General features: G+C 35.2%; 1 protein-coding gene and 1 long non-coding RNA gene across 14 annotated transcripts in view; one reads left to right on the top strand and one right to left on the bottom strand.

Moving 5' to 3' along the window:
* Window positions 1-19,987, top strand: part of ROBO2 (roundabout guidance receptor 2) — a 727,272-nt gene that overhangs the window by 150,276 nt on the left and 557,009 nt on the right. The window lies entirely within an intron of this gene.
* LOC117668467 (uncharacterized) overlaps window positions 1,453-19,987 on the bottom strand; it is an 82,325-nt gene continuing 63,790 nt past the window's right edge. The window contains exons 2-4 of the long non-coding RNA XR_004592301.3: window positions 4,725-4,865; window positions 2,068-2,127; window positions 1,453-1,647 (exon numbers count right to left, since the gene is read on the bottom strand). This is a non-coding gene — a long non-coding RNA (uncharacterized LOC117668467). The remainder of the gene's footprint in view (window positions 1,648-2,067; window positions 2,128-4,724; window positions 4,866-19,987) is intronic.

The following is a 19,987-nucleotide window of genomic DNA, read 5'->3' as shown; positions in this document are numbered from 1 at the left end:
AGTTTATCATTTTTTGAAGTGAAGCAATGAACAATTCCACTGAAGCAATTTAGTCTGGACAAATCAGAAAGATGGGAGGGAAATTCAATTCCTTATTCCTACATTCAACTGGACAAGAGATCCCACATAGGAATTTCACATGGAGAGGCAGGATTTTATCCGAATCCTCAACTCGCATCCGTTCTGTGACATGGCAACAACCTCCATTATTCCAAAATGTTATTCTAGTGCCTAATTATTTAAGCTGTGGATAGATTATATAATGTAAGTAACTCATAATTTGTGACTTAAATGGATTCTCATTGTGATATGAGAGTTATTGTTATATTAGCTTCAACTATTTATCTATACATACAAAGGTCATATCTAATCAGTTTAGTCTAGTGGTTAAGACTAGAAAGTGGAAGATTCAGGTCCTGCCTTAGCAATGTAAGTTGGCTGAGTAACTTTGGGCCAGTCACTTTCTCTCAGCCCAACCCTCTTAATAGGGTCGTTGTTGTAGGGAACATAGGAAGGGGAAGGTGCATTGAATATGTTTTCTGCCTTGAGTTATTTGTAGAAATAACAAAGGCAGGATACAGATAGATAGATAGATAGATAGATAGATAGATAGATAGATAGATAGATAGATAGATAGATAGATAGATAGATAGATAGATAGATAGCACAATCTGAATTTCAAATAATTAACATTTCAGTCAATATTAAACAGCATTAACTGGTAAGTAGATAATTGGTGATTAACAAGAAAATTGCTTTGCAGAAGTCATAAGAATAAATGCATAAATATAGTTAATGATATGTTAGATTTGGAATTAAATTCAAAAAGGGTGACTGAAATCAGGAACTCTTTTCTTCTGCTCAAATGCTTATGTGGTCAATTCTACACCTGTCCAATCCTAACTCTATATGAATTGGAGATCAGTTTGTGCTGTGGCCACTACTTTTTGCCTGTCAGTTGTTATTAATCTTACAAGCTGGTGTATGCCATAGCAGAAGGCATACATTAATTATTATTGCTTGGGAAATAGGCAAGTAAACAGTGGTAGCTGGAAAACAACCCGATTACTTCAGCAAGCCTCCCTCCTTCTCAATTTCTGGGAAGAAAATTATATCCAGACTATGCTAGAAATGCCACTTCGAAGCCATTAGTTTTGTCTGTAAGGGGGATGTCTACCTCTTTAGCCCCATTATTATTTTACTTTCGTCTGCAAAACAGAGGGAGAAATGTCAGTCTGTGTGAACGTTTAGAAAAATAACTTGCTAAAAGACTTTAGAATTTGTGAGGTTTCAAAAAGTAATATATGCAAGAACTGGATAAATTCAAGATGAATAGGACAGAGGTTAGTCCCTCTCTTAAATAAACAGAGACTAGTCTAAATAAAATAATAATCTTTTAAAAATCATGTTGAATTATCATTTGAGAAAATACAATTAAGAAAAATAGGGCAATTGTCAGATTTTGAGGGCCTTTTATTGTTTTTATTGTGAAAAAGATGTACCAAATTTGTATGGTGGGTGGTTTCAGCAAAAAATTTTTGAGGATTCAGCCATGTCTTTGATTTCAGCTATGGTGATATTCTCTCCAGATCCTATATTCCACGACATTCCTTGGTGAATTTCAAACTCTTTTTAGTCTTGTTCATCCTGAACAAATTTATAAGAAGAAAGAACCGTCACAATTTTGTCTATCCATCTCATCCCCCACACACACTTGGGCAGCAAGGGGAAAGTGGGACAGTCCTTGTTAATTTTGCCTGAATTTAAAACAATAATTGTTTTCATATTTTCCATTGTTTTATTGGGGAACTTAAAAGCCTAACCTTTCACCATTCTACCATTCCATGAAGGGCTTTAACCCTCTGACCTACATATGATATGTAGGAGGATTCCTGCCACAACGCACAGTAGACAATTGGAGTGGAAATATTTGCCTAGAAGTGCAACAGGAAAATCAAACAGCACCAATTAACCAAATGCAAGTCAGAAACACTATTTTTACAATGTAGATGAAAATGTTTATGGAGATTGCTTTTCATATGAATTGGGAGAGGAGGAGGATAATACCTGTCCTTGAAAAATGGTCAATGGCCTGCACTTGTACTGGAACAAGTTGTTTGTACAGTTCTTTGAAAAGAATAAACAGTAGTTAATAAAAAGTTAACTTAAAGTCAATATAATAATTACAGTATAAACTAATAACAAAAATGTAGAGTTATACTTTTCCAACAACTATTAAGAGCCATGGTGGCGCAGTGGTTAGAATGCAGTATTGCAGGCTAATTCTGCTGACTGCCAACTGCCAGTAGTTTGGCAGTTCGAGTCTCATCGGCTCAAGATTGATTCAGCCTTCCATCCTTCTGAGGTCAGTAAAATGAGGATGCAGATTGTTGGGGACAATATGCTACATCTGTAAACCACTTAGAGAGCTCTGTAAAGCAATTTGAAGCGGTATATAAGTCTGCTATTGCTATTATCTATGGCATCACATTGCTTTAAATAAACTGTTTAAACTTGTTTTAAATAATTAAAATGCTTGCTTATTCATAGCCTATTTTTACTGAAAGGGATAGAAATAAATGTTTGTGGGATGTCTGCTTTATGTCAAAATTATCCAGGTTAATGCTATGTATTTTAACTTGGAAGATTAAAAGTAATTCTTCACTGTTCTGCCCTAAGCAAAAAATACCCTGGGCCAGCCCTTCTCATTCAAAAGTTCTAGCTAAAAATATTACGTTTTCTTTGTTTGTATGGAATAACATGGATATATCGATAATTCCCTGGGGTGTCCACTATATTATTATACAATGATAGTGCTCTCTGTATAATATAAGGAGCCTGAGTGGCGCAGCAGACTAATGCTACTGTTAAAGGTAGTATTTAGCTTCCAGCTGCCTGCAATTACTGAGAGTTCAATTCTCACCAGGCTCAAGGTTGACTCAGCCTTCCATCCTTTCTAAGGTAGATAAAATGAGGACCCGGTTTGTGGGGGCAATAAGCTGACTTTGTATAAAATATACAAAAGTATGAAGGCTATTGCTTAACGCATTGTAAGCCACCCTGAGTCTCCGGAGAAGGGCAGCATATAAATATAAATATAAATATAAATATAAATATAAATATAAATATAAATATAAATAAATAAATAAATAATATGCAGCTTCTTTATGGAAATATTTACTCACTAAGGTGACATAATATGGAGATGAGAAAAAAGCTATGTTGATGTGTTGTAGGATTTTTTTAAAAAAAATTGGTTTTTTTCTTGTTTTGTTTCCACTAAATCGGTTTTATCCCCCTGCTAAGAAGGCAACCTTTAAGTGGGATTTCAGACCATTTCAGTTCTCCCATTCATGAAATTCGACTATGAAGTTTTGCACATCACATGCGGGAACATTCATGCTGACATAAAACTGATGTAGAAAATTAAACACGGAAACACTAAATATTTTATTGGTTGCATAACTGAACTGTGTATAAAATATACTGTGTATACAATAGTACTCTGTATTTTAAAAATATCCATAATTTAGATATTATGTTAGCATAATGCTTATAAAACAATCAGTGGAATGACACTGGAGGCTTTTAAGAAGACATTGGACAACCATTTGTCTGAAATAGTAAAAGGTTTCCTGCTTGGGCAGAGGGTTGGACTAGAAGACCTGCAATGTTCCTTCCAACTCTCTTATTTTGTTATTCTGTAAAGTGTGTCACCTTCATAGCACGTCTTGGGGCATCATGGAAAAGGTAATATATGAGAAAATGGGTGAGAATTTCTATGTCCCTGGAACCACAAGAGCAAAGTCTCTGTGAATAAGAGGTCCCATGAAATCTTCCCTCCAGGAACTGATGGGAGGGCATCAAATCAGAGTCTGGAAAAGGCTCATTTATATTTGATTAATGCTAAATTGTATAAGCACCTTGCATTACAGGTCTTGCAACTGTCTGACAATTGGCAATAGAATTCAGGAGCAGTGGTAGTAACATTTTAGGGATCAATGTCCCTGATTCTCTCTCTTACTATTGATTTGGCCTTCTCCAGGGTTAATTGGCCTAAATATTCATGAGAGAGACCAAGACTGCTAGGTTCTGCTGTCCAGGTGTGGTACCAATGAAATTGGTAATTGTTTGACAGCGCAGAGGCATCAGGGCTATAGGATCAAACATTATTCTAAGACCTGAGATTAGATTCCTAGTCCAGGCCTGATTACACCAAACATTTCCAAATGTAAGGGTCATGCTGGTAAATTTTATGTTTATTATTTTTAATGGATGCTAACCCTTCACTCACATATTAGGTGGCCAAACATTTTCTCCAAGTTATACAAGTGTGCAACCTTGTTAATTAGATACTCTGTTTTATTGTTCTATTATTATTATCCCCTTCCCTAATAACTATACTAAAATATTTCTCCTTTACTGTACTCTTTTATTGTAAAAGCTGGTCAAAGACTGTGATAAAGATATCTGAAAATGTGTCACTTTCATTTTTCTCCCCATATGATACTTCTTTACAAAAAAGATTAAGTTCTTTAGCAATTTGATTCATGGAAATATTATCCAGAATTCTTTGCACTTTGTAACCTGAGAAAGGGCGAAAATAAAACATTGCCCAAGTTAATCCTCTGTAACCAAGTTTTAGAATGCCCTTGACCTGGAACATTCAAATATATTTAAAAAGTTAAATAGTTTGAAGTAGGCTCACTTAATTAAAGCCTTACCAAGACTTTGTAAGTGGGATTTAATTTTTTATAGTAATTAGAATTTGGGAGTAAAGGACAAGTGACAGGACGTTACTCTTTTCTTTCACAAACATCACCCAAGATATAAAGAGGATAAGTGCAGTTTCATCAGCATTAATCCTACAAAAGAAAAGAGAGAAGCCATTTAGAAACACTTTACATACTTTATTTTTACTAGAAATGTACAGCACTAATTGCTGGTTTCAGAAATGTCCTTATTATCTATGATGGGAACTTTCCCCTTGGCAGCATCTACTACTCTTTCCTTAATTTAAAAGTATTATTAGTCCCTGCAATAATTTTCTAATGTATCACTTAAAAGACTTGGAACATATTTCATTATCTATTTTATTTAAAGTTATTTAAGGGCCCTGTTTCTTGCCTAAGGCACACAATCATTTTATATAGTGCTCAACTCCCATTACAAAAATATCCAGGATCTTTTCTAGAGAACTAGTGTCAGATAAGCTTTATATGCAATTATCATAATTAATATTTTAAGATTGTATTCAGTCAAAATTTTTAATTGGGTAACTTTCTGTTCTAAGTTATGTCCTTTTTAAAAAAAAAAGTATAGTGTATGCCTATTTCCTCAGCTCTTTTAGAATCTGTGCCTATTAATCTGTGGGAGGTGGGGACTTATATAAGGAAAAACTTTGCCTGTCAATTTCATCTACTTCTGTGTGAAGTATGTATGTATGTGTGTTTTAAATCAAGGATAGATAATTCCAAGGATTGTTAAAGAAGAAACATGCAGTAAAGCAAAATTTGGATTTGGACCATGGTCAAATTGACAACCTCCAAAGTGGCCTGGTCTAAATGATTCCAGCTGTTTCCCAGATTTAGTGAATGAGTTCCACATTTAATAAATTCAACCCTACTTCAAAGATGTTTTTACTATGAAAGATATTTTCAGTTGTGGATAGCAATGGCTGCCAGAGAGGTTTCACAATGGTACTTAATATGTCTTGAGATTTTTCAGGGAAATTTGGATCTTAGAATACTGCTGCTGTTTGGCTGTTCCTGTTCCACTACCAGAAAAGACATTTCATTTCTCATTAGCAGCTTGGGGTTGAAGACCTTTAGTGAATTGGGGTTCTCATTGAGTTCTATCTCATAGGCAACTTCTCTGTTGCTATTAGAGTAAGACTTTCATCATTTCTTGTAGTTCCTAAACCAATCAAATATTAACCTTATAGTTGGACAGTCCTACTTATTTGTATTTCTTTACTTATTTGTAACTTTCCTGGTTACAATAACTCTGTCTGACACTTTTTTCTTCAATCCTTTTCTGTCTTCTTTGATTTCTACTTCCAAACATCAAGTGATGAATGTGTTTGATAATTTCTAAATTTATTAACTGAGTATAAAATACTTATCAGCTACTCCATACTGATGAGAAAGTCTTGTAAACAATTGTAACCAATGATCACAGGTTTCACATTTGTTTGATTGTAAGCAAGATTCAATAGCTCATGGTCTAAAAGTTATTGTTATTGTTTGTCAAAACTCAGCTCATCTTTAAAATATCAGAAAGTGAGAGTACAGTATTTAATGAATATGTTCTCCCGAATATAACTCCTCCACTTGCAGTTATTAAGCTCTCCAAACCAAAACTGTGTCATATAACACATCCTAATTCAGGAAAGATGTTGAAGTCAGTACTTGAGCTGTTTTCTAAATTTGGAAAGAATTAGGTTTTGTTGCTATAGAAACGTCTGATGTTCCTTTATTCTTTTGGGAACTGTGAAAATTGCACAAGTAAAAATAACACCGTCAGTCCACTTGGTGGAGTAGGAAGCATTAGAAATAAGTTAACAGTATAATCGATCTAGATAATGATCTTTCTTTGTAATGTAAAAATCTTGAAAACACTTCTTGTCCTCTCAGTTTGTTGTAATTTTTGTATGCATGTCTCTGAATTCATTTTAATTTTTTGTAAAATTAACAATTTCATATATAAAATCACTGGCCTGGTTTTTTCTCCTAAAGTTATAGAAAGACTGTGTGTTATTTGCTATCAAGTTTCTGCATTGTGAATAGTTGGAGTTTAATGTCATATGACATTGGAATATCTTTTTGAGCTCATAAAATAAAAAGCCAAATTTTATATAACTGTAGAGGTTATATCAAGCTTTTGCCTGCAAAGAGCAAAAGCAGTCTGAGGCAGTCAATGTGACTAGAAATAGGACAGATCTTCTACTCTCTTTCTCCCCTTATCTCTTCCACACTATTAATCACATTACAAAAGTCAAAATGTGGTCTGTTTAATCTTACCTTAACACAATATATAAAGTTCTCCCACTCAGAGCAGCATTTTTGCTATTCTTTGTTTTGCACTTCCTAAAAGTGTCAGTTTCTTACATATATATCTGGATGGTAGAGTAGGACAAGAGTATGTTGGCTTGCAATGTAATTTAAACACAGATAATCAAGCTTGAATAGAATAGTATGACCATGATCTAAGTAAACACATCTTTTACCGAATTTGGGTCAAAAACAGGTCAACTGAAGGTTCTGACTTTCTGGAAAACTGGCATGCAGCACAGGAACAGCTAAAGAAAGTAATCTATTCCTTTTCCATCTTATCAGAAAGCATTCCATAGAACAGGGGTGTCAAACTCACAGCGTCATGTTGTCGTCACATGACATATCATGACTTCCCCCCTTCACTAAAATGGGTGGGCGTGGCCAGCACATGACACATCCAGCCTACACGCCACGAGTTTGACACCCCTGCCATTGAAGCTGCAACTAGTCAAAGTCATATTGTAAACTGAGGAGATTGGGTGATTTAGGAAGAATGTATGAGGACTGAATTGGAAAACAAATATATTAAAAGTGAGTCAGGAGGCTGGGAAAAAAAACAAAGAACCTATGATTGGAATGAGCTAATGATAATCTCAAAAAGGGGGAAGGGAGGAGTTTAAAGAAGAAAAGGCAATATATGATTGGTGTATGACTGGTGGAAGCATAAATGGCTTGAAAAGTGCAAAAAATGTATAAAGTGATATAACGAATAGCACAAGGTATGGTAGATTTAATTAATTTTCATTTTATTTTCTGTTCTGCTTTTAAATTTTTTTTTGCTTACTACCTTACTCTTTTTCTGTGTTTGTGTAATGTTGCTAATGGAAATAGCATGATCAGCATTTATATACGGATCAGGGCAAACAGTTCTGTTCCTAAATTAGTTGAGCTGTTGAAAGGCTTCCAAAGTTATAGAAGAATCCAATTGATAAGAGCTATTGATGAGCATTAAAAACCATGACAATGAAACTGTCATACTATTGGAGATACTTGGGTTTAATTGCTCAGTGGAGTCTTTTCAGCAGCTGAAAAATGTAGTCAAATGCAAAGAAGGTAAGAAATATACCTGTTTATGGAAATATACTAGCTAAAGCAGGGGTGTCAAATTCGCAATTCGTGAGGCCAAGCCCACCCCCGTTTTAGCAAAAGGAAAAAAGTTGCAATACATCATGTGACAACAACATGATGCCGCGAGTTTGACACCCCTGAGTTAAGGACATCTATTAGGTATGGAGAGTTGCAAAACAGCTCCATAGTTCTTACATTTTCATTGTAAAATATAGTAATTTGTAAAATTGTTCTTGACATGTAATTTTAATAGAATAGTGTTTTTTCCAGTAAATTTTGATATAGTTTATACTTTTAAAATATTATTTGGCTATTTATTTCAAGGGTAATCCTTTTTATTCTCTTCTGAGCAGTTTTTCCAAAACTCTCATAACCCAGGATAAAGAAAAAAAAACTTCTATGGAAAGAAGCAGCAATAGTTGTAATACCTGTATTATATGCAAGTGTAAGGTTACCTGCAAATAAAGTCACTGAATGCATTACTATCATTATTTCTAAAGCAAATAAATATCACAGATTAATTCACAATCAAGGAATTACATGTATGGCAATTCAGGTTCCTTATCTGAATAATAACTATTCATAATGGAAAAAAATTAGAAATATTGTGTCCATTAGCCATAGATATGTTAGTCAAAAGGAATATACGACTGCTAATATCTTTTGAAAAATATGTTTTGCAAATGTAACTAATTTGAATTTAAGAAATGCATTTAAATATATAATGAAAGGACATCTCTTTTAAAAAAGTTACAGAAAATAACTATGCTTGTTTGATAACAGTGTTATAATATTATAAAAATATCTCCATTTCCTCACATAATGAAATACATTATTATTTTAATGTCAAAAGCCTTTCATATTTTTCTATATAGTCATCTGGAAAAGAATAAAGATTAGCTGTGAAGAAAAAAAGAACTTGTATGAATTCTTTAGAGGAAAATGATAATCAGAATTAGGCAATTAAATCCAGATAATATTGTTTTTGAGTTGTCCCTGATCAGAATGGCCAAATATGAAGTGGATAATTTCACATAATATTTCTGGCAAATTATACATTTTGTGGAAGAGTTCAGATTATCTTTGAAAATGTATAACTAATATGTACATTTAATACTGTAGGATACTTGGTTGTAAATAGTTACCCAAAGATGTTCCCTTTAAAAACTGTACATATAGATTACAAATTATATTTGACTTAATTTCCATAAAAGGTTGTGGCAAAAATTGGCAGTTTTTTTCATTGATTACTGGTTTCTCCATTTAATCATGATACTATATGAGGGCACCTAAAGACAGTCTTGGTGTTTGAAAGGCAATGAATTGACTAATATAACCTAACTTCTACAGGAGTTTATGTATACAGTATATCAATTTCCATTCCATTACATGCTGAAGATATTGTTATTTCATAAAGAAGAACCTTTATAATTCAGGGTTGAAATGAGGGATCTTTGATGTTCTCAGAACTTGATTGTTTTCTTGCAGATATTACATTATCTGCATTATCCCAAACTAGGAAAGATACTAATTACTAAGGAGTGGCGTTTGAATTGTTGGTCTGGTGTTAATCTTGGAGTTAATCTGTGGTTGGGTGCTCATTGTTGGTAGGAAGGTGTTTTTGGTCTTTTAGTTTTTCCCTTTTTTGACTTGTTGATTTCTCTTTTGCATAGCATATAGATATTGTTGATGTGTCTATTGATGGCTAATTTGTCAAAGTGCCAGATTTCTAGTGTTTTTTGGACTTGGCTTGGTCTAGGATGGTAACAGTTTCCCAGCTGAAACTATGGTTAAGTCTGTCTATATGTTGTGAAATTAAAGAGTTTTCATGATGTCTTCTGACTCTAGTTGATGTTTATGGATATATGTTCTTCCAGTTTTTCCTACATAGTGGCTGTTCTAGTCATTACATTGATGTTGTAAATGACTTCTGTTTTTCCTTCTGGGGCTGATGGGTCATTTTGGTTTACTTAGGATGTTTTTGAAGAGCTTTAGTTGGCTTATGTGCGACATAATTCCATGTGGTTGTAGTAGTCTATTGTCTGAAAGATGCTTTTTCAAGAGGCAACTGGACTTTCTGGTTTTTCTTTGAAGACGTTTAGCTTCTCATCCAAGAAGCTCCATCTCTGAAGTCTATTGGTGGTTTCTGAGATGTTTTTGATATATGGCAGTGTTATTTCTTTTTCTGCAAGAATACAACTAAGCTCAGAGAGCACCAAGAACCCCTCATACCATTATTTTCTCTATCTTAACTGGGGCTGCAAAGCAGCCCACAAGCACAAGGAAGTAATTGTCAATCCAGACACTGGAAATCAGCTATATGAGAACTAAGAAGCGTGCTAACCAACTCACATTTGGAAAATGTGCAGCTACCAAACTGAACAGTTGAAAGCTTTAAATATCTAAGCATCTGTTTCCAGTTGTCTTTTTCCTGAAAATTCCACTCTTCAAATCTCTTTCTTCATGCTCAAATAACTTCTAATACAATAATTACATACATGATGTATAACAGAAACAACTATGAGCCTGAAGCAATCAGATGTTTTTAAAGCCAGAGTGTTAAGTCTTTTGCTTTATGCTACATAGTGTTGGGCTTATAAAGATACTCATGCATTACAAGAAATCCAGTCTAATATCTGACACCTGTGTTCTGGTGTATTTTGTACTCTGAGTTTTCTACTCTGATGTTACAGGAAGTCCTCAAGTTATGACTTTATATTATAAGAATTGTCAGTAGTCTAGAATCACTTGATGGAGTTGGGCAGCTATAAAAATTGAATGAATGGATGAATGAATGAAATATTAATTGATGGTTCCAAGTTACAGTGGTAACTGAAAACAAGGGACTTACAACCAGTCTACAAAGTTGCAGCTTTTGCAGCATCTCCACAGTCATGAGGTTGTGATTTGGGCACTTGGCAACGAGCTTGCAATTACAACATTTGCAACATCTTGTGGCTACATGATCCTAGTCTGTAACTTTCCCTGCTAGCTACCCACAACCAAAGTCAATAGGGAAGCCAGCAGTGAAGGTCACAAGTCACTCCTACTCCCACCACTTTTTCATCTGCCATCCCTCATATATTCATACCTACTTGTGCTCCATAGCTCCTGCTTGCACCACCTACCTGCCCATGCTCCATAGCATCTTCTCAGGGTACCTTCCCTCAGCACCCACTACTTCCCTAATTTCCTACCCCCACCATCTACCTCCATCCTTAGCTCTTATCCACTGGACCACTTGCCAAGGACTTCTGCCTCTTCCCACATCATAGTCACATAAGAGCCCCACTTAATGACTCACACCATCCTGGGGTTATGAAGGCAACTAGATTTGCTTGGATTGCCATTGTTATGCAATGTGGTCATATGACATTGGGCTTCATGGCTGCATCACTTAGCAATAGAAATTCTGGTCCCAAATACCTAAATTGCACTTCACCTCAGATCATTTATATTGGTGCTCGTTATGGCTGCTGCTTGAGGTAGTGTCTCAAGCGGATCTTTAGGAGTGAATCTTTAGCCCAGTTATTATTGAGAAATACCTAGTAGTCTGCTTGGAAGAAACAAGTAACAATTTTGTTGGTTCATCTCTCAATTTATACCTACGTTGGGTGTAGATGAAGACTGAGATAGCACAAAGAGAAAAAAAAAACAATATACAGAAAGACAAAGCTAACCTTTTATATCTCTAATACAAAGAACTCTTACTGTCACGATCTAGGACTCCAGCTCTGAATCTGACTCTGAAGAGGCTGCTCTAACTGAACCGATAAAATCCTAAAACTCTGACCTTTCCACTGGCTAAAAAACTTGACTTGTCTCTCTGAACTTCTCTTATGATGTTCTTATTGAAAGTGAAACTACCTAGGCAAGATTTCTCTGTTAGAGACTGTTTTGATTTACATTCCTTTCCTTGTTCACCAATTATCTTCTTGGCCTTGAGTAAATTGCTATTCTCACTTAACAATTGTGTGGGAGAGAGTTTGAAATCTGAAACAGGACATTATACCCTCCCTTTACCATTCCTCAGTGTTTTTATCATCTACTCCTCCCATCACATAAGAGGACTTTTACACTAGCATAGATGGATGTCCTTTAATCAGTGCCATTGTCAGGAAAATATAATTGCATTCTGTGCCAAAAGTGATGGTCTATCTGCTCAAATTTCAAAGTTTAGACAGCATCTACATACTTCTGAAATATGAAATATGTCTCTATAATAGAGGCACAGGAGAAGTACATGGCTTGTTGTTTTTATGTGATCAGAGTCAGAAGAGCATTTTCTCTCTGGGTAGGGAATCTTCCTGTATCGGTCTTCAAGGACAGTGCAGAGGAGAGCATGATATTGTATCAGAGTTTTAGATAACCAGTGTTCTGGTACTTAGAATTTAGTTAAGTATGCCATAACTGTTGGATTTGTTGGCAATAAAAGTTGGAGTCTTGGCTAGATCAATTACCGGTCTATATCAATGCCTTGATCTGATCATATCCCATGCTAAGTAGAAGACCTGGAGTGAAGCCCTGATACATTAATTGCCATTGTCACTTTCCATATGGACTGAAAGGCATCCTCTATAATTGATGAGGCAAGACCAAGGGGGAAAAAATGATAGTTTAAGCCAATGGCTGACTATGGTCACCCACTATAGCCCCAACTTTCATGAGCCCATCTCTAGTCTAAGTTGCATTAGAGACACATTTTTGAACTTGAAGGGCTGATCTTAGAAATTTAGATTGAACAAATTCTAATGGTGCAAAATCCCCAGATGGGCATCATAAAGAAATAGTACTATTGGCTTGGCTTTGTGGGGCAGACTGCCAGAATGCCAAGAGTGACAAGCTTCTTCTGCTGTTTTAAGCCTGATTGCCATGGGGGAGTTGTAGACCAAGGGCATGTTAGAAGCTCTCCACCTTGAGTGTAATGTTGTTTCACTGCAATATAAAGATAAAAGTTTCTGCAGACAAAAGGCAGATTTTATGGAAGGGTTGAGCAATTTAGTTTTACGGGGTGCAGGAGATTTCTTCCAGGAGTTTACTTCCCTGCTCTGGAGCAATTTGGGCTGAATCTTTAGAGGGCCAGGAAGGAGTTCTTGTTACTGGATTCTGTGTTATATTTTTGGGAGATGAGACGTGTTCTGAGGTTGTAGATCTATTATTCATAGTTTGTTGTCTCTGCCCTTGAGAGATAAGAGTCAATCCTCACTTTTTCCTCTGGTCTGTAATATTTGCGGGTTCCAATATCATTACTGGGACTGGCCTTGGTTCTTTTCTTGTCGGTGTATGGCATTTTTGGACAATAGGATTAAGCCAGTATGGATAAGGCCTGTCATAAAGTGGGAGCTTATTTCAAGAACTTCTTCTTCTTGTTGTTGTTGTTGTTATGCCATCTTAGCTCCTCTCTCCACCTATATCAATCTTATATGGTAAATGTTTTCCATCTCTGAATTGATCAGGATTGAGAAGTTTCCAGAATAGTGGCCAAATTATGTGCTATTACCACAATAGTCAGAAGTTAGACCTGGAAATGTGTACAACTGTATCTATATTATTTTCTTATTTTTTGTCTTTTTGGTCTATAACTGTATATTTTAATAAAATATCCCTGTAATTTTACTTACAGAGATGGTGCCAGGAAGAAACAGTAAGGATAACTTCCTTATTTGAAAAGCAATACATGTATTTTATATTATTTACTAAAAAAAATCCAATCACAATTTTTGTAAGGTTTTATGTAGAAGTTGAACAGATATAAAATACTGTAGGTGGATTATGCTACATCATTCTGACTTCAGAAGTCATGGTTACCAGAATTTCTAACAAAAAAATTACTCTAAAATTCATTCTATATAGATGTTGGTGAAAATATTTATACAATGGAGATGTTTGGGAAAATATTGAGAACACATAACCTTCTAGACTATTAAATTTCAAATAACCAAAAATATTGCAGTAACTTCCTGATTTAATGGACCACTTGGGAAATTTGGTATCCAGTAAATGCAAATGTCCATTATATCTGAATTCTAACTATTTATGTCAGTTAGGTAATGTGCATTAAATACAAATGGGGCATTTTATATTGTTGCTTCAATTGGTTCCATTAGAATATTTACACAATTATCCACAGTATCCAAATTGATCTAGATGATTTTAAAACATCAATTACATAACTACACAAATTACTTAGATTGACACAAATTTTATCAATTATGTCAATCGTCTGCACTGCCTCAGAAACAATATTATTTTCATTGTGTGGGGTGATGTCCAAGGTAAACAAAAAAAAGTGTCTTGTATCTGAAGGCCATTGAATGAAGGTCCAGGAAATTGAATCCTTATTGTATAGCAACCCTTAATCTGTAAATGAGTACAATTTAAGATATCATTCTCTTTGACTTTATGAGAAGTTCCTCCTCTTAAAGGAATTCTTACTGTTTACAAGGTAATTTATAAAAAGAAGCAGTTTTGCCATAATTATCTTTAAGAAAAGTGGGGAGGGAAGCACACAGTGGAGAAATTCTCTTATACAACTATAATCCTTCTTGCTATTAAACAATTACCAAAGCATTTTCTTCTGGTATTTTGACAGGCCCCATTTTTATTTACTGTTTCCTGGAAAACCGAAATAACACTAGTAAATCAGTGTTCATCAGGCATGGTCAGGAAATTGAGCACAACCAAAATCATTCTCATGGTAATAAATACAGGAAAACTTTCTTTATAGTAGCACTGTCTTCTGAAACACATGAAAAAATAATTGATAATATCATCTTTATTCATTGTTCTTTTCCCTTTTGTGAGAGGGATAGGAAATGGGTTTGTTGAAAGCAAAATGCCAAATCCATGTTGTATGAAAATATGACAAATTTTCTACCACTAAAACTTGATTTACTTGTTGAAAACTTGTTCCTATTTAATTATCATCATCAAAAACAACACAAAATTCTGAAGTTAGTTTTAAATTTCTAGAAAAATAAATATAACTGTATCCACATTTCTTTTCTGTAATCTTATTCTAATGTGAACATTATTCACATTAATGACAGTTTCAGTTTACAGAGGATTCAGAACTCCATTTATATGTAGGTGCTGTTCATGGTAATCAAGCAGTTCTGCATTCAGTCATCACTCAGTACCAAAACTTTCCCCAAGGAAGCCATTACTATAATATCCAAATAATGGCAGGCAACATCTTGCAAAGGAAATGTTCTCAGCAACAATTATTCCATGTGACTGTTGCTACCTGAACTTACACATTCCTGAGAATTAATATGGAGTCTAAATAAATATGAGGCAGGTCAGAAAATTGGTGGTAAATATATACATCTAGCAATATTTTCTGAGGTGAACTCTTTTGTATGGAAATAATTTCATACGTTTTATGTGTTGTATGTATAGGGATGCTACTGTTTCTAGATGTTGCACTATGATTTCTGCTCTGAATCCTGAGAGTGATGATTCAATCGGTATTCCTCTGCTTTAATAATGCGGTGCCTAGAAACTAGAGCACTATCATATACATGCAGCCAAAATATGGACCAGGTATGTAGCCAATACCTTCATTATGATAAAAAAGGAACAACTAGAGAAAACACATGAAACAATAGTATCTTCAAAAACAACATTTACAAGGGAAAAAGAAAACACTATCCTTCTGGATCTCCTCATCAACAGAAGAAACAATAGCAAATCAGAAATTCAAATCTATTGGAAAACAATCCACACTAACTAAATGCTCTATTAACAAAATAACAATCCAATCTCCCATAAGAAGAGCTGTATAGGAATAGATGAGTACAAACAAACTGCAGCAACTCTAAACATTAGAAATAGATTAATTATACAACATTTTCCAACAAAATGGCTATCCATACAACTTTATCAAAAAGTGCCTGAGTACTCAAACTACAGCACAACCAACATAAGCTATCAAAAGGATAGCACTATCATACATCAAAATACTTCAGAAACAACCAGTAGACTATTGCAACCAAATGGCATCACCATAGCACACAAATAAACTAAAGCCCTCCAAAACATCTTAAGTAAAACAAAAGACCCAGTAGACCAAGGAGAAAAAAATCAGGAATCATCTATAACACATAGTATAAGGATTGTAACAGCCACTATGTAACTCAGATAGGCAGAAGACTATGAAAGCACATTGATGAACACCAACTAGCATTCAGGAGACACAATGAAAACTCCTTAATCTCACAACACAGACTCCACCATTGTTTCAGCTAGAAATTGTGAGCATCCTCAATGAAGCTAAATCCCAAAACACTAGGGAATTTCTGGAAACTTGGCATACAAACAAATCACCATCAATAAACACACAGAAATAACCATATTTACACACCATTCAAAAGAGACAATAAAAAAGCTAAATAGGAAACCAAAGGCCAGAACACACATTCTCCAGCAGTCTACACCTCGATAAGCAGGGATTAACACCAGACAAACAATCTATCAGAAAATAATACTCTAAACAAGGAACTACCAAACAGGAAAATATGTCCCATCAATACTGGGTGTGCAAACTCTGTATATAAACAGGAAGCACTAAATAGTGATGATGTTACCTAATTTGGCTAAGGAAACAGCTGCAAGCAAACAGTCAAGCTTAGAGAGCACGAAGGACTGCAGAATTTATTTCACTTTTTTTTTTTTTTTGCTTTAATTTAAATGCCGCCCTTCTCCGGAGACTTAGGGCGGCTTACAATGCGTTAAGCAATAGCCTTCATACTTTTGTATATTTATACAAAGTCAGCTTATTGCCCCCACAATCTGGGTCCTCATTTCACCTACCTTTGAAAGGATGGAAGGCTGAGTCAACCTTGAGCCTGGTGAGATTTGAACTTGCAGTAATTGCAAGCAGCAGATGATAATAACAGTGCTTTAGTCCACTGTACTACAGGCTCTTCACATTTCTCAGTAACTCCATTACATGAAAACTTATTGAAGTTAAATAATCATTTTTATTGCCCATATTATTATTACTCCACATTTTGCATATTTTTTCAACCTATAAAAGAGTTTAATTAAGAGTTTTCACTAGACTCAGTTGGCTTCTTCATTAAGCTATGGGTTGATTGGTTGACCATTCTATCTTTCTCCAACAGGTTAATGATGCTATAAAAAGGAAAGACTGAAATGGCAAGCTAATCAGAAAGGTCAAAATAGCATAGCACACACTGTTACTGACAAAATGTATGCAGTACTAAATTTTGGATGTTTAATTCTTAGCAACATATAATAGCCAGAGCAAATGCACTGACTTCTAAAGAATTATAGTTGTAATTGCTGAAGCTGACAATGGGAACCAGCAATTTTTAGTTTAGACAGAACGATTATGTTAATATTGGACAGATGGACCAGAATGTCAAGGCAGGGAAGAAGCCATATTAGAGTTGACTCATCAAGTGAGAGAAAAAGGCATAGACTTTAGAGCCTGAACAAGAAATACAAATGGGGTTTGATTTCTATATACTTCAGTGACCAAATAAACTATGTTGGGTAATTTCTAGGTTTTAATGAAGCCACTATCTAATTGCATCATTTCTGTGAACTGTTGTTGTAAGCAATTCCTCAGTATGGGAATAAGTGTTTGTAGGTTTGACATTTTTGCCAAGCCTGGCATGAGAACTAAAAATGATGCCAGATTAGCAGATGAATTCCACGGTTAGAATACATTATTATAGGCATAGAATTCATTATTATATCTCCTTGCCATTCTTTAGTATTGGGAATTTCAGGGACATAGTGGTTAATTGATTAACTTGATTTCCTTTTAAAAAAATCATTAAAATCTTATGGTGATTTGAGACATTCAAGTTCATTTCTAAAGAACAGGACTGTGTGATCTTTGAGTGATTTGATTCTACATAATTTTGATCAAATTGCCTACTAAAACAAATCAATGAATAGAATTGGTCATCCAGTTTTAAGCTTCAAAGCTTTAATGGCCTTCAGATTATGCATATGCTTATGCAGAAAGCTTTTTTACTGAGGTGATGCAGCTAGCCAAATTGAGTTATTTTGACACTCTGATAAAAATGGAGTGACTTGTTTTTCTGAGCCCAGGCACTGCCTCAATCAATTTTCTTCAACAGTTTGTCCTGAGACAACATGATAAATCAATGCCACTTAGATCTCTCCCTGCCTGCCTCTCTGTCTCTGTCTCTCTCTGTGTGTCTGTGTCTGTCTCTGTGTCTGTGTCTGTGTCTGTGTCTGTCTTTCCCTCTCTCTCTCTCTCTCTCTCTCTCTCTCTCTCTCTCTCTCTCTCTCTCTCTCTGTCTCTCTCTCTCTGTCTCTCTGTCTCTGTCTCTCTGTCTCTCTCTGTCTGCCGGTCTCTCTGTCTCTGTCTCTGTCTCTCTGTCTCTCTCTCTCTCACACACACACGCTTACCTACCAACCTACCTACTTATTCCTACATAGGTAAATGTCCATTGCATGCATGCATTCAACAAATGTCTGTCTAATATCAGAACTACAAAGACAGACCAACTCCTCAAAATATTTTCAGAATATATTAATATCAGTCTCTCTTTAGTAGTAAAGAAAGATGTCTTACACTGAATTAGCTCATTAAACAATCTAACCCAATATTATCAACCAATATTGGGCTAGATCAGTGATGGCTAACCTTTTCTGAACTGAGTGCCCAAAGCGCGCCCAAGCCCAAACCCCCAAAATGCAATGCATGTGTGGCCCCATGTATGTACCCCACCCCCATGCATGTACACATGCCCCCCACATGCAGATGCCCTGCCCTGCGCATGCACAGCAGAGACCGGAAGACCAGCTGCCCGGTGGGAGGCGCACGTGCATGCGCAGCAGAGCTGAAGTTGGGCGATGGCTCGCGTGCCATCAGAGAGGACCCTGCATGCCACCTCTGGCACGTGTGCCATAGATTCGCCATCACAGGGCTAGATTCTTTAATGATCTAATTAAGTAGCTTTCTAAGTTTTCAGATCAGAGATTTTGGAGCCTACCTGAATATTCTAAGGACTGTACATTGGGATGTCTATATACAATGTTCTGTCAGTTAAAGTAATATCAGCAGCCATTTCAAAGGACTGGGTGAATTTAAATAACATCTGTCTGGTACTTTGTGCATAATAGCTTATTTTGGAGATTGGATTTAATTTTTTTTTTTTTTTGTAATTACAGAAAACAATCCAAAAGCAGGTAAGTTTTGTGTCTCGTTATAAAAACTAATATTTTAGCATGATGGTTATTTTATGTTCTAAGACACATAATGCATAGAAATAATAATAATATATATATATATATATATATATAACTTAGGTTAAGAATGTTAATTTTTTTTAAAAAAAAATCTCTTGGGTCAAATTTGTTTTCTGATCATTTTATGAACATATCCAGGAAGTTTTATTGGCAACAATACTAAAGCTACTTGCCATCTCCTCTTTTGAGATTTTGTTTTGACTTGGCATTTTAGCCTTTGAGATTTTCTGGTCGTCTTCCATGCAAGTAGTATTCCAAGTCTGATCCTGCTGATCTTTTTCATATCAAAGCCGACTATATGTTGCTTCATACTCAGGCTATGTATGGCTTCCTTTATAATTTATCTTTACATGTTTACACCTTCCAGTTTACATACAGGAGTCTCTGATTAAATATTGACTATGATAACATTTTTATGGCAGAATAAATAATAAACTAAAATCCTTAGCTCACAGTATTTAGACAGGATTTGCTGTTCCTTTGAAAACTGTCATCTTAATTAAGCAAGTCCATATGCCCTGCTGTACTTCAGCCAACAATGGTAAATGAAGGTCACATTTGGCAAAAAGCACAGTAAAAGCTACTAGGTTGTTACACTAACAAATGGC

Source organism: Pantherophis guttatus, chromosome 5 (genome assembly GCF_059756535.1).
Source record: "Pantherophis guttatus breed Tessera chromosome 5, ASM5975653v1, whole genome shotgun sequence".
Taxonomy (NCBI): Eukaryota; Metazoa; Chordata; class Lepidosauria; order Squamata; family Colubridae; genus Pantherophis; species Pantherophis guttatus.
This window is presented reverse-complemented; position numbering and strand designations above follow the sequence as displayed.